Source organism: Triturus cristatus, chromosome 1_1 (genome assembly GCF_964204655.1).
Source record: "Triturus cristatus chromosome 1_1, aTriCri1.1, whole genome shotgun sequence".
Taxonomy (NCBI): Eukaryota; Metazoa; Chordata; class Amphibia; order Caudata; family Salamandridae; genus Triturus; species Triturus cristatus.
The window spans coordinates 873,850,324-873,857,370 of record NC_140579.1 but is presented as its reverse complement, the minus strand read 5'-3'; the positions used below and the strand labels follow the sequence as shown (position 1 = coordinate 873,857,370).

The following is a 7,047-nucleotide window of genomic DNA, read 5'->3' as shown; positions in this document are numbered from 1 at the left end:
CATCTGGTCACCCGGCCCGCAGGGCTATCTGGTCGTGCAGCCAGGTGACCAGATGACCCACGACAACCCAGCGCCCGAATGGCCTGGGAGGGTGCCGTACCTAGCCGCCCTTGCACTCCAGCAAGGGTGTCCAGTCGCTCCGAGGCAGCCGCTCGGGAGGCTCCTTCCCCCGGGGCTGCCACTGCTCGCCTCTCTGCTCGCCTTGCCTGGGAGCAGCTGGAAGGGGAGGCCCGGCCACCCCAGGACATCTGGTCACCCTGCCGACCCGCAAGGGATGGTGGCCCCCATCCCCGCACCCCGGTTAGGGCTGCTCGGCGGGTCATGGGAATAACGCCGCCGGATCGCTAGTCGGCATCGTTTAATGGTCAGAACTACGACGGTATCTGATCGTCTTCGAACCTCCGACTTTCATTCTTGATTAATGAAAACATTCTTGGCAAATGCTTTCGCTTTGGTTCGTCTTGCGTCGGTGCAAGAATTTCACCTCTAGCGGCACAATACGAATGCCCCCGGCCGTCCCTCTTAATCATGGCCCCAGTTCCGAAAACCAACAAAATAGTACCGGAGTCCTATTCCATTATTCTTAGCTGAAGTATTCAGGCGACCGGCCTGCTTTGAACACTCTAATTTTTTCAAAGTAAATGCTTCGGACCCCCCAGGACACTCAGTCAAGAGCATCAAGGGGGTGCCGAGAGGCAGGGGCTGGGACAGGCGATAGCTCGCCACACAGCAGACCGCCAGCTCGATCCCAAGATCCAGCTACGAGCTTTTTAACTGCAGCAACTTTAATATACGCTATTGGAGCTGGAATTACCGCGGCTGCTGGTACCAGACTTGCCCTCGAATGGATCCTCGTTAAAGGATTTAAAGTGTACTCATTCCAATTACAGGGCCTCGAAAGAGTCCTGTATTGTTATTTTTTGCCACTACCTCCCCGAGTCGGGAGTGGGTAATTTGCGCGCCTGCTGCCTTTCTTGGATGTGGTAGCCGTTTCTCTGTCTCTCTCTCCGTAATCGAACCCTGATTCCCCATTACCCGTGGTCACCATGGTAAGCACAGAAAGTACAATCGAACGTTGATAGGGCAGACATCCGAATGTATCATCGCTGTCACGGGGACGTTATCTAGAGTCACCAAAGCGGCCGGGCGAGCCCGGATTGGTCTTGGTCTGATAAATGCACGCATCCCGGGATGTCAGCGCTCGTCGGCATGTATTAGCTCTAGAATTACCACAGTTATCCAAGTAACAGATGTAGCGATCAAAGGAACAATAACTGATTTAATGAGCCATTCGCAGTTTCACTGTACCGGCCGTGTGTACTTACATGTGCATGGCTTAATCTTTGAGACAAGCATATGCTACTGGCAGGATCAACCAGGTAGCCGCACCTGCTGACAGGGTTCAGGGGGCCGCGTGCCCATCTCCCCAACCGGACCACCTTCGCGCACACCCCTCCCTCTCGGGAGCCTGCTGGGGGGAAAGGAGGCAACCCGCCTTAGCAGGAGGGCTCGCCGGAGGGGGTGGAGAGAGGTGGCAGGTCGCATGGGCACCGGCAGGCCCAGCCGTCTCCCCTGGGAGGGAGAGGCGGGCCAAGGCGCAGCCTGAGCGAGATGCAGGGGTGCCGGGGCCTGGCGGAGGCGGCACCCCTCGGAACGGTCATTCCGAACTGCTGCGGAAATGTGCTGGGCGGAGAGGGGTGACAGCATGGCGCACGGGACCAATGGACCTGCTGGGCAGCAGCGTCCGAGGGTCTGGTGCCACCGACCCCTTCCGCTCGGGGTCAGACCACTGGGGGGCACGAGCTGCCGGGGCCGCTCGGCCTTCGATCTGCTGGGTAGGGTGAAGGGCCTCCCGCCAGGCAGCAGGCCCTCGAGTCGGACGGTCCATGCGGGGAGGAAGCTAATTGCTTGAAACAACAGCCGAGGCTGGCCAAGCAGTCCATCCCTAAACGGACCGAGAGTGCCCAATCGATCAGAGTACGGCCGGGGCATCCCCTCTGCAGGCCGCCCTGTGCAGGGGGGATGGCGGCTTCACATCCCTGCCTGCTCCCGGGGTGAGCAGGCTCTAAGAGAGGGCCCATCGATATGGGCTGGGAGGCAGGCGCGCACCTGGGCCCCCGGGGGCCCCAGCGGGTGGGCCCGGGCGCTGCCTTCCCCGTCTCGGGATCGCTGGACCTCACAGAGGTCGGACCCAGCAAACTCGGAGAACCATCGGGAAGAGGGCTGAGAGGCAGCTGTGCGTACCCGGGCCCCTGGGGGCCCCGCTTCGGGCAGGCCCAGGTGTTGCCTTCCCCTGTCTCGGGATCCACGGACCTCACGGGGGGCTGACCCAGAAAACTCGGAGAGAAAGGACCATCGGGAAGGGGCTGAGAGGCAGGAGGGTACCCGGGCCCCTGGGGGCCCCGGCGGGCAGACCCCGGTTCTGCCTTCCCCCGTCTCGGGATAGCCGGACCTCATGGAGGTCTGACCCAGCAAACTCCGAGAAAAAGAACCATCGGGAAGGGGGCTGAGAGGCAGGTGTGCGTACCCAGGCCCCTGAGGGCCCCGCTTCGGGCGGGCCCGGGTGCTGTCTTCCCCTGTCTCGGGATCCACGGACGTCACGGGGGTCTGACCCAGAAAACTCGGAGAGAAAGGACCATCGGGAAGGGGCTGAGAGGCAGGAGCGTACCCGGGCCCCTGGGGGCCTCGGCGGGCGGGCCCTGGGTCTGCTTTCCCCTGTTTCAGAATCGCCGGACCTCACGGAGGTCTGACTGACCCTCTCCCTAGTAATCTGTGCGGCAGGACCCAGGACGGAGCCCGGGGCAGGGAGGCCGCCCTCCCCGATGCCCCCAGGGGCCCGGCCGGAGCTCCTGAACCCAGCCGAGTGAGGGGAGGCTCCCTGGGCACAACGGAACCCCGTTCTGGGCCTTTGGCAGTGCCGCAGGCCGGGGGACAGGGCCCGGGGCCAGAGCCCCCGACCCAGGGCCGGACCGGGCCCCTGGACCCAGCCGGGGCTCCCAGGCACAGAGGCGCAGCAGAAGCTGCCCCGGGACCTCCGGACCCCGCCCCGGGCACCCTGCCACGTGGCAGGACCCAGGACGGAGCCCGGGGCAGGGAGGCCACCCTCCCCGGGGCCCCCAGGGGCCCGGCTGGAGCTCCAGAACCCAGCCGAGCAAGGGGAGACTCCCCGGGCACGACCAAACCCCGTCCCGGCCCTTTGGCAGTGCCAAAGGCCGGGGGATGGGGCCCGGAGTCCCCAACCCGGGGCCTGGTCAGGCCCCTGGACCCAGCCGGGGCTCCCAAGCACGGAGGCGCAGGGGAAGCCTCCCCGGGCCCTCCGGACCCTGTCCCGGGCACCCTGCCACGCAGCAGGACTCGGAACAGAGCCCGGGGTGGGGAGGCCACCCTCCCGGGGCCCTCGGGGAACCCCGGCCAGAGGCACAGGGGAAACCTGGACCCAGCCGGGCCTCCCAGGCCTGGAAGCGCAGGGGAAGCCTCCACGGGTCCGCCGGACCGCTTCCAGGGCACCCTGCCACACGGCAGGACCCAGGACAGAGCCCGCGGGAACTCGTCCGGGCACACATGCCTCGTGGCAGGACCCAGGACGGAGCCTGGGGTGGGGAGGCCGCCCTCCCAGGGGCCCTTGGACCCAGCCCAGCAGGGGGAGGCCTGCTGGATCTCATCCGGGGCAGCCTGCCACGCGGCAGGCCCCAGGACAGACCCAGGGCTGGGGCGGCAACCGGGCCCATCCAAGGTCCCAGAGTACCCTGTCTCTAGTAATCCGGAGGAAGGCTACCCCCCTTTCTGGTAACCCGCGCGCTCCGAGTGACGGAGGGGACCCTAGGGGCAAACGTGCCCGGCCTCCTGGAGCCCTGGCAGGGATCCGGGAGGCAAATGGCCCTTCATTGGGACTTCCAGGCCGGCCCGGCCATCTGGTCGCCCCATTGGAAAGCACTGCGCGCGACCAGATGGCCGAGGGGAAAGGTGCGACCAGGTGGCCTGCACCTGAAAGGACTCCCATATGCCCGCCCCAAGCCGAGCCATAGCGGTAGGGCTCCCGCCTGCCCACCCACCGAGGGCTCGGGGGGCTCTGCTTCCCGGGGGGCTTAGGGACCCCGGCTGGGACTCAGGCACGGGGAGGACCGACGGAGCTCTCGAGGACTGCCCGGGACCCGTGGAGCCTGTCCCGGGCACTTTTTCCACGCCGCGGGCCGCAGGAGGGATCCCAGGATGCCTGGGAGGTGTTGTTCAAGTGTAGCCCATCTGGTCCCCGGTAAAGAACCGCCAGCCCCAGAGGGGTGTTCCGGCATACCCCGCCCCTACTAATCCGGAGGAAGGTTATCCCCCTTTCTTGTAACCCGCACGCTCCGAGTGACGGAGGGGACCCTAGGTGCGGACGCGCCCGACCTCCCGGAGCCCTGGCTGGGATCCGGGAGGCAAATGGGCCCTCATCGGGAATCCATGCCGGCCCAGCCATCTGGTCGCCCCATTGGAAAGCATTGCGTGCGACCAGATGGCCGAGGGGAAAGGAGCGACCAGATGGCCGGCAACTGAAAGGACTACTGTCTGCCCGCCCCGAGCCGAGCTCGAGGGGGCTCTGCTTCCCGGGAGGCTCAGGGACCCCTGCTGGGCCTCAGGCACGGGGAGGACCGACGGAGCTCTCGAGGACTGCCCGGGACCCGTGGAGCCCGTCCCTGGGTAATTTGCCATGCCGCGGGGCGGAGGAGGGAGCCCCGGACGCCTGGGAGGATGTTGCCCGGGCGTAGCCCATCTGGTCCCTGGCAAAGAACCGCCAGCCCCGGAGGGGTGTTCCGGCATACCCTGCCCCTACAAATCCAGAGGAAGGCTACCCCCCTTTCTGGTAAACCGTGCGCACCGAGTGATGGAGGGGACCCTAGGCCCGGACGCACCCGACCTCCTGGAGCCCTGACAGGGATCAGGGAGGCGAATGAGCCCCCATCGGGACTTCCAGGGCAGCCCGGTCATCTGGTCGTCCAATTGGAAAGCATTGCGTGTGACCAGACTCTTGTCCCGGGCAGATGGACACTTGGCAGGCCGCAGGATGTCGGCTCCCAGGCGAAACTCAGGAGGCCCGGGGACGGTCACTGCTTCTCAACGCAGCCAGGCCGGGGAGATCGGGGAGCCTGCCCTAGTACGAGGGACCCCAGTCCCGGGCACACGGTCCCTCAGGTTGTGCGCTCGTTTTCCACAATTTCTTTCAAGATTCCGCAAAGTGGCATTACGCAAACTCCGCCCAGCCCTAACCAAACTCCTACTTATGCAGTGGAAAGGACTTAGCCAGCCACACACCCACCTGGCCCGGGCCCTGCTTCTGATCCCAGCCAGGTCTGGGGAGCCTCCCTTGTCCCAATTGACCCCGTCATGGGCACCCGGACCCTCACCAGGCCGCCGGACGGGTGCTCCCACACCACATGGTCGTATAGGGGTGGGCAGAAAACTACGCTCCGCCAGCATAGCAGATAAAGCCAGCCACCCCTGCTCACCGGCCCGGTCCCTGCTTTTGAAAGCAGCCAGGCCGGGGAGAGCCTCCCCGGGCCCCGGTGGGCCCCAGTCTCCAGCGCCCGGACCCTCGGCTGGCTTGCAAGACGGGGGGCTCCCGCACCTGGGGCCTGCCAGATGGAGCACGAGCCCTGGGCCCGGTCCCAGCTTCAGAACCCTAGCCAGGCCGGGGAGAGCCTCCCCGGGCCCCGGTGGACCCCTGTCTCCAGCGCCCAGACCCTCGGCTGACTTGCAGGACGGGGGGCTCCAGCACCCCGGGGCCTGCCGGATGGAGCACGAGCACGAGCCCCGGGCCCGGTCCCAGCTTCAGAACCCTAGCCAGGCCGGGGAGAGCCTCCCCGGGCCCCGGTGGACACCCTTCCAGAGCGCCCAGACCCTCGGCTGGCTTGCAGGATGGGGGGCTCACGCACCCCGGGCCCCCCGGACAGAGCACGAGCCCCGGGCCCAGTCCAAGCTTCCGAACCCTAGCCAGGCCTGGGAGAGCCTCCCTGGGCCCCGGTGGACACCCTTCTCCAACGCCAGACCCTAGGCTGGCTTGCAGGACAGGGGGCTCCCACACCCTGGGACACTGGGACGGAGCACAAGCCCCGGGTCCGGGCCCAGCTTCCGAACCCTAGCCAGGCTGGGGAGAGCCTCCCTGGGACCCGGTGGACACCCTTCCCCAGCGCCCAGACCCTCGGCTGGCTTGCAGGACGGGGGGCTCCCACACCCTGGGACACTGGGACGGAGCACAAGCCCCGTGTCCGGGCCCGGCTTTTGAACCCCAGCCAGGCTGGGGAGAGCCTCCCCGGGCCCCTGTGAACACCCTTCCCCAGCGCCCGGATCCTCAGCTGGCTTGCAGGACGGGGGTCTCACGCACCCTGGGACTCTGGGATGGAGCACAAGCCCCAGGTCCAGGCCCATCTTCCGAACCCTAGCCAGGCTGGGGAGAGCCTCCCCGGGCCCCGGTGGACACCCTTCCCCTGCGCCCGGACCCTCGGCTGGCTTGAAGGACAGGGGGCTCCCGCACCCTGGGACACTGGGACGGAGCACAAGCCCCGTGTCCGGGCCCAGCTTCCGAACCCTAGCCAGGCTGGGGAGAGCCTCCCCGGGCCCCGGTGGACACCCTTCCCCAGCACCCGTACCTTCGACTGGCTTTCAGGATGAGGGGCTCCCGCACCCTGGAACACTGGGACGGAGCACAAGCCCCGGGTCCGGGCCCAGCTTCAGAACCCTAGCCAGGCTGGGGAGAGCCTCCCCGGGCCCCGGTGGACACCCTTCCCCAGTGCTCGGACCCTCGGCTGGCTTGCAGGACAGGGGCTCCTGCACCCTGGGACACTGGGACGGAGCCCAAGCCCCGGGTCCGGGCCCAGCTTCCGAACCCTAGCCAGGCTGGGGAGAGCATCCCCGGGCCCCGGTGGACACCCTTCCCCAGCGCCCGGACCCTCGGCTGGCTTGCAGGACTGGGGGCTCCTGCACCCTGGGACACTGGGACGAAGCACAAGCACCGGGTCCTGGCCCAGCTTTCGAACCCTAGCCAGGCCGGGGAGAGCCTCACCGGGCCCCGGT

The 7,047-nt window shown here is 67.0% G+C and overlaps 1 pseudogene; it reads right to left on the bottom strand.

Moving 5' to 3' along the window:
* Positions 1–246: 246 nt before the first annotated feature.
* LOC146871216 (18S ribosomal RNA) lies at positions 247–1,382 on the bottom strand (annotated as a pseudogene).
* Between the last annotated feature and the right edge of the window lie 5,665 nt (positions 1,383–7,047).